Consider the following 16,135-nt stretch of genomic DNA (forward strand, 5'->3'; position numbering starts at 1 on the left):
TTGTAGTATTTGATGAGGGATCTCAACTATTCACTGAGGCTGATAAGGGTTTATTTCCTGTCTTGAGACTTCACCTTATTCCATATTAGATCCCTCCTTCTGTTGTACAGTTTCTTTATGGCATGGGGCCACCAGATCAGCTTGCTATTTTGGAGGAGAGGGTCCTGGTTGTATTGGGTAAGGCTGCATCAATGCAGTTGTGTACGTGTGCATAGTGCATTGTTGTTTGATTCAGCTGTCATGCAACTAGTCTCCATTTGCATGGCTGCCATGAGGTTAGCTACCTCTGATTTTATGAGACCATAGTTAGCTTTGGAAAGGCTTTTCGTGGTGGTTACCTGTGCAATGGAGGTAGGATGGCTGTTGATTTCCAAAGGTGATTACTTTGTGCTCAGATATAACAAGTGAGGTATTGACTATTGGTGTAGAGCAACTGTCGCCCATGCTAGGAAGGACCAGGTCAATGTGATGGGCATGTGCATCAGTACATGAGTAGCTTTCCCACTTAATGGTGGGGTAGTTGAAGTCAACCAGTACGATAGTGTTAGGTTGGACACTAATATTTTCCAGGGTGTTTATGGACAAGGAGTGTGAGTCTTGGGACATGTATGGGGACCGATCGCAGACTACAATCTGAATCACTGTCTTACCCAATGTCAGCTATGCCTGCAGGATCTGTAATGCATAATGTTGGCTTACCACTCTGGAGGTGTGTGCATCCTTTATGAATATGAAAATACCACCACCTTTGGAGCTTCAGTCAACATTCTGCAGACAAAAGTTGTGGAATTAATTATATTCTGGTACTGCAGGGGCGCTTCCTGCTGCCTTTATTCAGGTCTCTGTTACAGCACAGATGTCATTGTTCCCCATTTTAAGGAATACTTCCAGTGAGTGAGTTTCCAGATTTAGAATTCCAGTGTGCAGCAGCATGACCCTCTGACTGCATGTCTTTGTAGCTGTCATATATTTCTGTATATTTATATATACATATATTTGTATATATATATATATATATATATATATATATATATATATATATATATATATATATATATATGTATTTATTAACCTTTCTATATATATGTATGCATATATGTGGATATGAATGTGGATCTCTCTCTCTCTCTCTCTCTCTATATATATATATATATATATATATATATATATATATATATATAAATATATATGTATCATGTATATATTTGTCCACATATATGCATCTCCACACATATATACATGTATATATAGACTATGTTACTGATTCCACAGTCTCTTGTCCCTGCTGTTGGATGACTGTACTAACTGATATGTTTGGGATGTCATCACTATTTCTTAGGGTTTAGATGGTGCAATGGTACATTGTTTTGATCATAGTTTACAAGGGCCTGGGTCCAGGACTTGGCAGGCCTTATTATTTTTTTGCAAGGCAGAACAGTTCTGCTGTGGAGGAAGGGAAAAGGGCAATAATTACAAGAGGTCCCTAGTTTGGGCCCCTTCACCTCCATTTACACAGCCTTTAGTCAGATTTGTTGCAGTAAGAGGTTCAGAGTGTGGATCTAATCTCCAAATGCACTACATACCTACCTACACACATATATATATATATATATATATATATATATATATATATATATATATATATATATGGGCCTACTGCTCTAGATTGAAAGAACACTTCTTCGAAATATAGCAGGAGACCCACACTTCAGCGGAAGTTCACTTCAATGAAAGTGCACTTTCGCTGAAGTGTAGATCCCTGGGTGACCCCAAAAAAAAAACAAAACACTAAAACATGTTTGTGCAGGGGGCAATGTCCCCCTGCACCCCCCACACCCTGCTACTTAAATATACTAACTCTGAGATCTCACTACAGTGGGGAAAAGGGAATATTCCGATTCCGTGCTGTAGTGTATATATATATATATATATATATATATATATATATATATATATATATATATATATATATGTGTGTGTGTGTATATATGTATGTGTATATATATATATATATATATGTGTGTGTATATATATATATATATGCGTGTGTGTGTGTGTGTGTGTGTGTGTGTGTGTGTGTGTGTGTGTGTGTGTGTGTGTGTGTGTATATATATATATATATATATATATATATATATATGTGTGTGTGTGTATATATATATATATATATATATATATATATATATATATATATATATATATATATATACACATACATATACATATTTAAATACATTTTCCTTACTGTTGAATGACTGTGCTGCGTAATGTGTTTGAAAAAACAGGTGACATATCTACAGCTCAGATGGTGTAATTATAAATTGCTGTTGCTATGGTGTGCAGGGTCCTGGGTTCAAGTCTTGTAAGTGCTGATTGTTTTGTTGCTGGGCAGAGCAAGGTCTGTTGGATACAGAGTTATTAAGGCACTTTTAAGCAGTTGTAAGTGGAATTGTGTGAGTTTTTGCTGCTGTAAGCAATTCTAAGTTACTGTTAAATATGCTTATAGACAGCCTTAAAAGTGCTTAATCTGTGTAGGCATTGTTTAGTGCCATGCAAACAGGCTTAATCCCACTTACTACTGCTTAAAAGAGCTTACTCCTGCTTACCCCACACTAATTTCTTTAAAAGGAAAGAAAAAAGGGGTGATAGGAAAGTGGTGAAAAAGGGGGCATGCAGATGGAAAGACAATAGGGAAAGTAGTTAGGGATATGCAGGACAGATGTAGGGAAGATCCTTAGCTGTCCATTTCTTCTACAGTAACAGCTGTGCATATATACTGAATTTGTTGGTATATTTGGACACTCAACCCCCTGGAAGAGGAGGTGATGACAACAATAATGTGTTGTGATGCCAGTTAGACCAGATTACATGTGTCTACTGGACACATGTTCAAAATGGACAGCTATGTGTGGGGCAAAATTTTTTTTTTTTTTTTGGGAATAGACTGCCCTTTTTTTAAGGTGAGAGTGGGATGTTGCGGAAGAATAGTAGGTATATATGGGGATGTAGGTTGAGTAGGAAGACAGACAAGTCAGACAAGACAGCATACAGGGGCAGTATATGACACATGTGGGGGGTAAACACCTTGCATGGGGTGGGGTATTTGGAAATCAGAAGTCCATGAGCCTTCAAATGGAAACAGTAGGACTGAAGTCCCCTACCCATGGGCAGTCACCACCACAGCTTCATGGCCCCGAAGGTGGCTCTGCTAGGGGCTGAGCAGGAGGGGCAGGCTGATGCTATAATTGAGCTATGCAGCCCTTAAGCTGGCATAACAGATCTCCAAATCCCTTTCGGAGCTCACTACGCAACAATCCCTGGGCCTGCCTTCAGGTGATGGTATCCTATCCGAGCCCCATTCCCTGAGGCGGTTCCACCCATAGGTGGTGAAGGACCAGTGGATGAGGAGGTCCCGAGGTGGGTCCCAGATGTGCCGGGGCCCGGTGCTATGGCCAGATGAGATGGGAGAGGTGGGTCCGCTGGGAATGGCCTTCCCAAATGTGCTATGGTGTTGCAGTTTTATAACATATTTGGGTTAGTAATAGTCAACACAATCCAGGATTAGTTATAACAGCATGCATAGATATTCCCATTAACCCAAAACAACAGATTTGGGACAGTTGAATAGCAAACAGAACACATGCATATATGGAACCACAGTGACCATTACAACGGCATGCAGGTTACATTGATAGCAACAGGTCAGCAATTATAGTATTTCAACATGGAACATTGATAGAAACACATTTCAATATTTGTTAAACAATAGGACATATGTCACATCAGTAGGTTTGGTATAAAACATACCCATTGATTTGTGTGTTTAGATTATTTTTGCAGATTTGGTGGTGGGGGAGAGAGATATCAATTAACAACTTGTATATCCTTGCAGTTCTTATAACTTTAATGATCATTGGTCTAATCATTACTCTACAGGTATTATTACAATACCCTATGGCCTTGGTTTGGGCAGTGGTATGTTTGTACACAGTGTATAATTCAACCATCTTATAGCTACTTCCTACTTCTCTTACCTGAAAGACCTGTGGGCGGAATGTTTGTTAACACTACCTGACTGTTTCTATACATATTCCCAAAATCCTAGTTAAAATTATGCATACAGCTTACTACCACTCCCGGGATTCGAATCATGGATGTGTCTGCTAAAAATACAACAATTTGTGTTTCATCAGAGTGAGCTATTAAGAAACTGCTGTCTTTTCTTTCCATGTTTTCTGTCTAAGTCTCTCTTGGTTGTACAATCTGATCTTGTAATTATAACATTCTTATAGAGACATTCCTAGACATATTTTTTATGTAGCACAATGTGGGAAACAGTGGTTAATACATTACTTTTCAGATATCAGATCTTGGTGAATGCAACATGTCAAGCCATACAATACCAGAGTAAACACAACCATTCCAGGATTTAGAACTTTATTCCCAGGCGGTTACACTTTTATTTAAATATGACCTATATGGGACTATTACTGGCATATTGTCTGGTTTATTCAGTACAAACCATACACATTTTTTATACTGCCAGGTGACATTTTACTCCTTTATATTTATTTGGTATGACTACTACAAGTAGGATTGTTACTCACCAGCCTTGCGACGCAGCCTTTGCAACCTTTTGGTATGGACTTCCTGGTTCACAGCCCATTCAGCTGGAGCTGTAATGAAAATAGAGAAAAATTTATGCATACCTATCCATCACATACACAGGCTGGACTTTAGTAAACAGTTATTGCTATGAATACTTACACACTGCTGAGACATCTCCTCTCTCTCTCTTGCTTCTTGGACCCACTGTTCCAAGAGCTCCCTCTTCCTCTATTTCAAGTCGGCATAGTGGTGCCAAGCCTGCTCACCAGTCCGAGGGATACCAGTTACACTGGTGAGATCATGGGCAAGACTTTCCCAGGCTTCTGCTTTGTACTGGGATCCCTGGTACTGGTCCTGCAGCAGTCCCACATCATGTTTTTTTACCAGGAATCCTACCATGACCTTCAACTCCTGTATATCCCACTGCTGCCCCTGAAAGTGCATGCCCTCTCCAACACCTGCCATACTGCCTACAGTGGGGAGCTACAGCCACTTATGAGCTGTATTCCCACCTGTAGGGTTTAAATATGGCCAATTTCCCACTCTTTGCCATGATTGGAAAGTTTTGAATATGTCGAGCTGAGCTAAGTTGCGGGAAAACCTGCTTAGCTAAGGTTGGCAGTGCTTAAAGGTGCAGGTTCAGCACTGCTTACCACTGGGCAAGTCCACTTAGCTGAGCTACTCATTGCTTAGCATTCATATGTACACAATGCTTACACCTGGTTACCATAGTTGTGCAATGCTTAGCATTGCTTATGTTTTATTTTATTGGACTACCACCTGTATGGGATTGATTCATCATTCATTACATATTATAAATCTGTTTACCTTCCCTGACATCTCCAATGTGCTATAATTGCATTTATTCTTGTGTGACTATAATGTATGGGGCACTTGTGTTTATATGGGGTTTCACTACTTTATTACATTGACACCTCACATTTGGGCCTAATACACTACTCTGGTTGGGAAATATAAGTTACTTCCTACATACATTTACAAATAAATTAAAATTGTAATGATTACACATACAAAATGGAAATGGTTTTGCAGAGGCTCGAGCTGTGAATGACTACATGCAAGGCTTATGCTCTAACCGCTACACTATTGTACTTATGCATATGTTGGATGTCTATTGCTATTTAACTTACCAGAACATATTCTAATGCCATACCTGAAATATAGATGAAGACCATTTTAAAAGAGAAGGAAAAATGCAGATGTAAAAGCAATGAGAAGGATAAGTGAAAGAGAATATAAAGGGGAAAAGAGTAAGACATACTAAAGATAGTATAAATAATATGGCATCTATTTTGTAAATAGTTGTAGATAGTTTAGAAGTTATTTTTACTTAATCAATGTTCTCCCCATCCTAAATGATTTGAGAGTCAAAAACAATAAAAATGTGAATTACTAGACATTATTTGGAGAACATCAGTACACTAATACACTGGAATTTCCAGTCTCATATTCATAAATGTTAATTCTCATCTACTTCAAGATACTATTAATAGGATATAGCCTGATACTATGCACAGTGTTTACTACTATACTGATTGTATATAGTTGATGATCTTATGTTTCAATTGTATTTTCCTAATGTACTCTTTCGTCTGTATTTGTTTTCTTTTATATTTGTTTTTTTTTTTTCAAAATGCATAATTTCAGTAAACATTAAATTGGAGGAAAATGTAGTGCATAATAGTAGATAGGTAGGGGTTCTAATCTCCCATTATCCAGCTTGTGTTTATGGAAATATATCCCTTTGCAGCACTACAGACATGCCCCTCCAGCCTATTTATGTGCAATGGTTATGCATTTTAAGGCCCTCTGACTAGCTGCTGGCCTCTACATTGGCCTCCTTTACAAGGTCTGTTGATGTCATCCACATTAAGGGTGCTGGCTGATAGTCTAACATCAGGTAAACTCTGTGGAGCATGCAATAAGTACTACAAGCTATAGTGTATAATAGTAAAGAAATAGGTGTTCCAATCTGATGTCATCTAACTTGTGTGTGGGTGTGCACATAAATATATCTCCTTATAGCACTGTGGACATGCTCATATGGGCTAACTCCATGGTTCTGAATTTTATCAGCATGTGACTAGCTGCTGGCCTCTAATTTGACATCCTCCACATAAGCATAACTGATGTCTGCCACCTTCTAGATTTGTATGTTCAGAAAAAATGGGTGGCACATATCGAGGGTAGCAGACCTTGTCACAAAGTATGAATGCATGATTACACTGACTGCCCCCATTGTCCCTCATACACTGTTATACAGATGTGAATCTAGGGAGCCATGCACATTTACTGCCTTACCTTGCTGACATCACATTTCTGCTGTGCTGTCATGCCATCCTGTGATGCTGCATTGCTGCCATGTGCCCATTATTTAACCACTCAGATACCTGGAATGGACACATACACAGGTCAGTGACACATCTGTCATTCTGTAACACTACTGCCAGTCTAACATCATGAAACAAAGATACACAAAGTTTGATGTGCATTCATGACACATGCCAGCATACAATACCTGTAGTGGCCCACAAGTGCCATGGCAAAACACTGTTGCACTACACAAGTACATGTAAAGTAATATAGCCACCCTGTGCATCAGACACATATTTTCATTTCCCTGCATTGATGGCATGGATGGCAGGGATGTGGCACAGGTATCATCACATGCAAAGGGTATGGTGTGGTGGTGCCAGAGGCATACACTGTGCCAAACAGGTGACAGCATGTATGTGAGTCAGGAAGGGATGTGGGTTAGATGGACCATGGAGAGGTACTGTGTGTGTCTGTTGGTGACCTGCATGCAACAATGGTATTTGAGTTTGTGCATGGACACAATCAACCCTAGTGCTAGCCCTACATGTGTGTATGTTGGACAGCTGTGGACTGTATATGGTAGAGTGGACAATTCACTGTCTACGGCCATGAACACATGAGCTGGCTCTGCCAGGAGTAGCACTGGCACCACCATGCCCAAGGTCAGATGTGCTGCTAGTACCTGATGGTGACTGCAAAATGTTGGGGCTGTGTCCCCCCACAGGACCACTCAAGACCACATGCCCATGGCCTGCCACATTGTGGTGTGGATAGCACACTTCATTCTGTAGTGCTATAGGTACTGACACTACAGGAGCATGACTGTGCACTACCATGTTTACTCACAGCAGATGGTGCTGCTGACCTTTATCCACGCCTCCGACACCCAACTCCAACCAGATGTTTCAGCACAGACATTGTGTGCTCAAAGACAGATACTGTCTCAGCCCACCACCTATCCATGACAGCAGTGAACTGATGTATCCCCAGTGCAGTGGAGGCAGTCACGGATGTCAGACTATGCTGCATCCATAACCCTAAGCATCCATCTGGTGATGCATTCAGAAAGTGCCTTTGCCTCCATGATGGACTTAAACATGTGGCGAGTGACCCATAATGTGACACCTACAATAGGTGGTGGATGGACAGCAGTCCACCTTCAAGCACCCCTGTCAATCCACCTATGTCGGACCTCGCCCACTTTCTGGCTATGGCCAGTGTCTACACTCATTGATGCCATAGTTGTCACACTGCCCTGTTCAATGTTGCACCCTCTGACTGTCTAATATCTGTGGCCTCTGGGGACAGGGTATGTGTAGGCATACTGACTGTGTGCAATGACAATGGGGGCAGAAGAGGGATGTCAACCTCTGTGACAGATTCCACCACTGACAACCCCACCTGTGCCTCGCTATGGCCACCATCAGTAGCAGCATCCGATGAGACATTGACATCAGGTTGTGAGGGGGACAGACTCCAACACCCCCGGTCACCTGTGAGAAGCAAAAGAACAGCAGTACATTACTACCTGCACTATTATGTACGGAAATCCACACAGACTCATACAGATGAGGCTCTACAACTGCATTACAAGTTCCACTTCTTCACATCTCAGCTCCCATGCACAACAGACAAACTCACAACAACATACTCAGACAAGTTAGGCCTGTTATAAAATGCACTTCAGCTACATCCAGTTAATGTTTTGTGCAATATGGCAGTGTATTTAATATAACTAAACATAAAACCCAGTTCACCTATATTGAGAATGATATGCCAGTAGTCATATCACTACCTCAGGTATTTACCATCTCCCTGTTGTGTTTGAACAGGCATCTTGGAGTACTTGCCTCATGTATAGCAGGCTGCCTAGTCACTCATAACTATAAGTGCAAACATGTTAATGTTTGCACAATTACACACTTGTAATTACTCAGTCTCTGCACTATAGTTAACTGTTCCAGAATGGAACATACAACTATCCTACTCTGGCTAAGCACAACAGTTGTACATAGTGTAAAATGGCAGTCCTTAACTTTCATAGGGTATATATGATCCTTAAAACAACAGTATTGCACTTACCAGGTACAGGACCACAGACTTGGGACACACCTGACAGACCTATGAAAAGGTGAGGGAGAGGTATTGTCAGCACCACCAACTGTTGCAGCACTACAAGGTAATTTGTGCATATATCCACATGTTCAGTAGCTACTGTGATAATGGCTATATTGCTGACATTCTGAGTATGTGTGCACACCTGAGCATAAAACCCTCCCAATGTAGAAAGACCTGAAACCCATGTACTGGTATGTACAGCCTGCCACAATGACTGATACAGTATTACACTGCTGAACAAATTAAGCTTACCTGGATGCCCCTCTCCTGTGGGCACTGTGGCACCCACCTCCACGATGTATGGTGTGATAGATGCCTGGGAGTTGTTGGTTGTTCCTAGGTTTTCCAGGAATTCTTCTGTGGCTAAGAGTGGTTCTTGCATCACAGGCCCTCCACCAGTGGTGGCACAATCCCTGGCAACAGTAGCTGCCCTTTGTCGTGCAGTATGCACCATATCTGTGGCCCAGTGTCAAACCTGCTCATAGGTCCTGCCCAATTGGCCAATCTGATTGACAGCCCACAAAAGGTCTGCCCACAATGCTGCCTGCTGTTCCCAATTCTGCCTACCCCTGGACAGCAAGATCTGATGGTGGTGCCTCAGTCCATCCAGCATAATGTCATTCTCTGCAGTTGAGAAGGGTGTGTGTCTCCTGTGGAATGTGGTTCCTGAAAGACAACAAGAAGGGAACACATTACAGGACCAGATACATGAACGTCCACTATGTACAGATCCAGCACACCCATAATGGCCTGCACTATACACTGCTCCCTCACACATTGTACCCCACAGTCTGGCAACACACTACATGTATGGTTATCACCAAGATAATAGCAATACTGGGGTATGTCCCTGTGTGCAGTGACAGATTCTACTGTATGTTCCTACACCCATCCCTGCAGCCTACTGTGGTGAGTCCCCTATGCCAAACTCCCATTAATATGTCATGCAGCCGCTGTCGGACAAATAGCAGTGTGCTATTAAAATGACTATATGGGGACAGTCCAGCAACATCGTTGTGCCACAATGACAGACAGCAATGCTAACTTGCTGTAGTATTTGTTCCCTGTAGGCATCACACCTCTCATCTATAGAGATGTTTGCAGACTGTCAAAATGTTTGCCCATAGTCTTGGTCATTTTCACACAAACTTGTGGATTTCTGACAAATGGTTGGCCAATCATTGATGGCTGATGTCAGAAAATAAAGACATCATCTGAGTTTCACACATCATACCCTTCAGAACACAGTTATGCTACAGTAATAGCAGTTTAGTCTATTCACGTTCTTACTTTGTACGAGCAATACATAAACACTGTTGATGAGTTTGGGTCTTTGCTCCCCCCCAATTATGGCTTTTTCCTGAGTTCTTGCTGTAGGAGGTTGACAGGTATTTTAGGCATAGCTCCAAATCAAACAGGGACAAATGTCAAAAGAAACAGGGACTTAAGAGTACATCAGGGACATTCAGGGTCAGTTTTACAATGTTAGAACTAATTATGTGAGACATTGACAGAATGAGAGGAGGTGAATTATAGTACACAGCTTGATGTTACAGGGGTGTACACCCTCCCTCATTGTCACTATGTACTACATGAAATCCACTAGCTTTCTTACAGTAGCCGGCCATTGTAGGTGGTATTGACAGGGACAAAGCTGAGATGTGATTGAAATCAGGGACAGTTGGGAGGCATAAGTATAGGTGTAGGACAGCAGAGTATCACAACATGTCAACACCATAGATCTAAGACAGGCTTACTGCTGTAATCCCTATTCCCCATACTTCCTTCCTTACATCTGCATGCTGTTATATGGAGAAATCTATTACATACCTGGTGGAGTGTTGTACTACTTTCTTGAACTTTGCTTCCAGTAATCTTTCCATAATACACTCGCTGTCTGTGTTAAGTCTCATACAGACCTGTTCCCCATAACCAGATGCTTGCCTTTTTAAGGTAATGCTCATTAGCAGGTAATTGCCTCTCCACCAATCTGTGCTTAGAATTGCTAATTGCAGCCAAAACAGCTGTATTGCACTATCATTAGCCAATGACATGCCACCACAGTGCAATATATAAGGCCTTCATGTAGGTTTTGGCCCATGACATTACTGAGGTGTGGAGACTACAGCATTGCAGATGGTAGGTACAAACACCACCCACTGTAGAGATTTATGAAGTATATCCACAGTTTTGCCTCATGTGTGGTCAGTGTCCCATACCATTGTGGTCATCTGGCAGTGCAATGGCAATCATTGTGGTCTGAGGTCAGTAAGGGAAGTGACACGTGTGTGTCATAATTAATACCCATCAGACTATGCATGCTATTGCAATAGCTAAAAACCTTATATACTGAACTACCATGAAGAACACAATGCAGGCAGTTGCATTGAATGTACTTGGAGCATTTAATTGCTTATATACTATTATTCTGCTTGCCAATACATGAGTGAACTGCCTGCATTGTGTCCTTCCTGGTTGGTCCAGTGTATGAGGTTTTGAGCTTTTTATTCTGGACTTTCTCCTGTTTTCTGATTGTGCTACTGCAATAGCTGTTATTCTATCAACTTACTATCTTTGTAGGGGCAAACTATTAAACATGTCCCTATCTCTGGGCCTTTGCCCCACCCTCTCATTAAGTATGACTGTGTTCAGATCCCTTGTTCTAGGGAGTTGGGAAGTATGGTATTCCTGCAGCAGCTACCTTTACATACAGCTGTGTATGCTACAGGCTGCAGCTGCTGCTGTAGCCTACAACACATGAGGGGGGGGGGTGGAGTGTGAAAACTCTGGTGGACAGCAAGATGTACATGTAACTGTGTCAGCTGTGTCAGACCTGTCATTACAGCAGAGCCAGGGCAAGAGCATTCTATACAGTGCAATCGGGACATGTGCTTAAGGTATGTCTGTATGCAACAGTGTGACTAACAGAGTAGTAGATGACAAATAGGCTATATGGATGTGTGCATTGTGTCTCTGTCTGCATGCCTTTGTCTTGTAAAACTGTGTAACAGTTAATTAAGTAGCAGTAGCCTGTGGGGAGTAAGACTGCATGACTCAGTCATTACTTGCTGTCATCACAATAATGTAATTGAAGTGCGACACAATACTGGATTTGAACCTAGGACTGTGTGTGGCAAAATGTACTGCACGCAAGGCATTTAACAGACTGAGCTACTGAGACACTGCAAGAGCATGTGCATTTGCAGGATATATGTACACATATACAGGCTGTGAGAAATATTTCTACATCCTTGAGTATATGTGTGGCTTTATATGGTGTATTTCTGCACCAGGGTCCCTGTTGTACATGTACTTTGCCATTGCTGCCTTAGCAGGTGTCTTTCCACAAATTGCTGCTAAAAGGGCACATATACCTGTTATCACAGGCCTCACTTACATCCATTAGTATGTCTTCATTATTATTTATTATTGCACCAGAGTCCAGGGTACACTTCCAGCTTTCACATGATTTTTTTATTTCAGTTACATGTGTAATGTCTGTAAGTATAAAGCAGTATATTTTCCTGGAAACACCACCTTAACCTAAAGCCTGTTTTATGTGGTGGGGTTAATACAGTGTGCTATAGTTGAGAGGGGCCTGGGTGCAACACTTGGCAGAGGTGTTTATTTTCTATATGTGAGTTACAGTCACACATAGATTTTAAAGCTCTTTAAAGCTCATTGAAGCTTATTTAAGCTGAGCTAAGTGAAGGAGCTCTGGGCAAATCCACGCAAACCTGCACTAACAAATTTAAAGAAAAGAAAAATGGGGTGATAGGAAAGGTGTGAAATGGGGGCAAGCAGGGAGAAAAATAATGTGAAAGGCAGGTAGGGATGTGCAGGATGGGTGTAGAAAAGAATCATAGCTATCCATTTCTTGTACAGCAACAGCTGTGCATTTTGACAGGTTTTGTAGATGAATTTGTACTCTCAAACCCCAGAGAGAGGGGCGAGGACAACATAAATCTGTTGTCAAGCCAAATGGACCAAATTAGTTGTGTCCAGTGGACACATGTGCCAAATGGAGAGCTGTGTATGGGGCGATAGTTTTTTTTGTGGGACACATGCCCGTTTTTTTTAAGGAGAGAGTGGAATATTGGGGAAGGAACATAGGTACATTTTTGGGAGGTAAGTTGGGTAGGAGAGGATGCAATAAAAGACAGATAAGACAGACAAGACAGCAGACATGAGCAGTATGTGACATATGAGGGAGTAAACACCTTGGATGGGGAGGGTGTTGTGGAATCAGAGTCACATGTGTCTCCAGATGGCAGCAGCATGACTGACATCCCCATCCATGGGCAGTCAACACTTTTCCTTCACTGCCCCAAAGGTGGCTGTGCTGGAGGCTGGGCGCCAGGGCCAGCCTGCCCCACCAGGTTGGCCAATGGGCCCTCAATCTGGTGCAGGTGGTGTTCATAGGTCCAATGAGCAATCCTGCACATCATGACTGGTAGTTGGGTGACTGCGGCTCACCCTGTTCCCTGCGGGAAGCCAGACCCCACCACTGGGGTACCACCGGCCTGGGTCCCAAACTTGCTAGGATCAGGTGCCATGGCCAGTTGAGGCAAGGTAGGCTGATCACCGGGAACTGCCCTACCCTGACATGCTGTGGTGATGGAGGTATAGCAATAAGTATAGGTTAGTTATGAAAAAAACATAGTTACTAATAACAGCATGCCAGAACAGTGGAAATAACCCAATTACATATCAGTGCATATTATGTGAAACAAAACAATACACGACAGAAAAGTCAGCATGTTAACATCATGCCAATAACAGTTACAGCATAAGGCCAACAACATAGGTAATTCAACCAGATATGTTAATATGCAGCCATTATAATACATTGCAATAATAATGCACATACCCCAAAATACAAGTAATTTAACAGCATATGTGAATAGTAAACCATAACCAAAGGATAACAATAATAAATTAATAAAGATAAGGAGTGGGGAAAGTCCATTAGTACCATTATAGGCTATTTACTTGACAACAGCACTACTATCTATTCTACGGGTCTGTCCATTCTTTATGTGTACAAGTCCCCTATAGCTGCCATAGCATGTACATACCTCTCAAGCTCTTTACATGCGACAGTATGAGCCAGGCAGTAACACCTGTGGGTACACAACTACACAAAATACTGGCTCATCGGGTGGATCTATATAACTACCAAGGTGTACTGTTGGCTGATGTAGTGATAGTTTGCAATTTAGGTAATCATTTTGATGGTAATCCTGTGACAGATGGATTATGCACTATTAATTACCTTATGTGATAGAGTGACACTTGAGAGACATGTATGTGTACAGTACAGAAACTAAACAACTATTATACCTTGCTTGGCAGAGATGGGGATATAACCTAATAGCAGTGACTGTGGAGGACATTTGCATGGAATGTATGAATTGGCTGCAGCAACTTTGAACAAACATACCAGGCATACAACCATACCAAGATTATACATGCTATTTATTTCATTTTATTTTGTTATTATTATATTTATTTATTTATGTTATGCTGTACTTTCACATGCTTGCTACTGATTTTAACAGTTTGTGACATCCAAACACACAATTATTTACTCATAATATGGGCTACCTCACCCATTTACCTGTAGTTCATGTGGAGAAAGAATATGTAAATATTATGTGACTGATACTGTAATATTTAGTGCTACATAGTCTTGGATTTGAACCCTTTTCTGTGTGTGGTAAAATGTACTACAGACAGAGCAGTTAACAAACTGAGCTACTGAGTCAGTACTCACTAGTGACTGACTGATATTTGCCTAGAGCTCACCTGGAGCCAATATATGACCTGGTAGTAGTATTACAGTTGTATACTAGACTGCAGTGACAGCACAACACACATGCATGAAATACAAGCATGACAGAGAAAGTAGGTAATCTATACATTAGTATATAGAATGCAGGTGTACACAATACATTGTTATTGGTTTGAAATATCTATGAATTCAACAAACAAAATATCAGATCATGGAGTGGGCTGCCTCACCCATATACCTTGCTTACCTGCTGTTTGTGGATGACAGAGCATTATGTGAGCAATATTGACCTAGAAACAGCCTGGAACAGTACTGTTTGTGTTAAATAAGACATTTGACAGCCATTATATTTGCATTCTACAGTTATTGCAGCATTATACTTGACTGCAGCACCTTACCTTACAGCCTGAATGCAAAGTTATATTACAATGGTTAAGTCAAGACAATCCTGATGTACACAATTACATTGGTGTTATTGGTATTGGTTTACGTGTTATTGCAGAACAGTTGGAATTAATTATTTCTTGACAAACAGCTCTAATTCCACAATTATTGCACTACGTACTTTATTGTGCATACTTCAATGCAGTTTCTGGTACTGTTTCAAGTTTTTATTGGACAGCAGTTGTCTTTATTCAGGTCTTGCAATACAAGTCTACTTCCACAGTTATTGCACTACAGTCTTTATTGTATCTACTTTAGTGCAAGTAATGGTATTGTTTCATGCTTTTATTGCACTACAGTTATCAATATTAATTTATTGCACTACAGCTCTAAGTCCACATTTATTGCAACACAAACTTTACTGTACATACTTTATTGCATTTAATGCTTTACACTTTTTTGCTGATTTCACTACAGTTAGCATAATACATCCATACTAACACACTCACAGCACAACCTGGTCAAGCACCTGGCATGCACCTCAAGGTTGCAAGCCCTCTCCTTTGCAGCTGTTGGGAGAGAAGCACACCATCATGCATACCAGTTTAGCGGCATTCAGATTAGATATAGATGAAACAGAGGTAAAAGTATTACATACATGTGAGACATTCCCTGCCCGTGCTTCTCGGACCCAGGTGTCGAAGAAATCCCCCTTTCATCTCTTCAGGTCTTCATGGTGGTGATGACACTGCTCACCTGTGCAGGGGATACCAGCTGCACTGGTGAGTTCCCTTGCCAGCCAGTCCTAGGCCTCCACCTTGCACTCTGAACCCTAGTAACCTCCCTGCAGAAGCCAGTCTTCATGTTTTTTACTAGGAGTCTGACCATGACCCT

Source organism: Protopterus annectens, chromosome 1.part1 (assembly GCF_019279795.1).
Source record: "Protopterus annectens isolate FY-2018-M chromosome 1.part1, PAN1.0, whole genome shotgun sequence".
In the NCBI taxonomy this organism is placed as follows: domain Eukaryota; kingdom Metazoa; phylum Chordata; order Ceratodontiformes; family Protopteridae; genus Protopterus; species Protopterus annectens.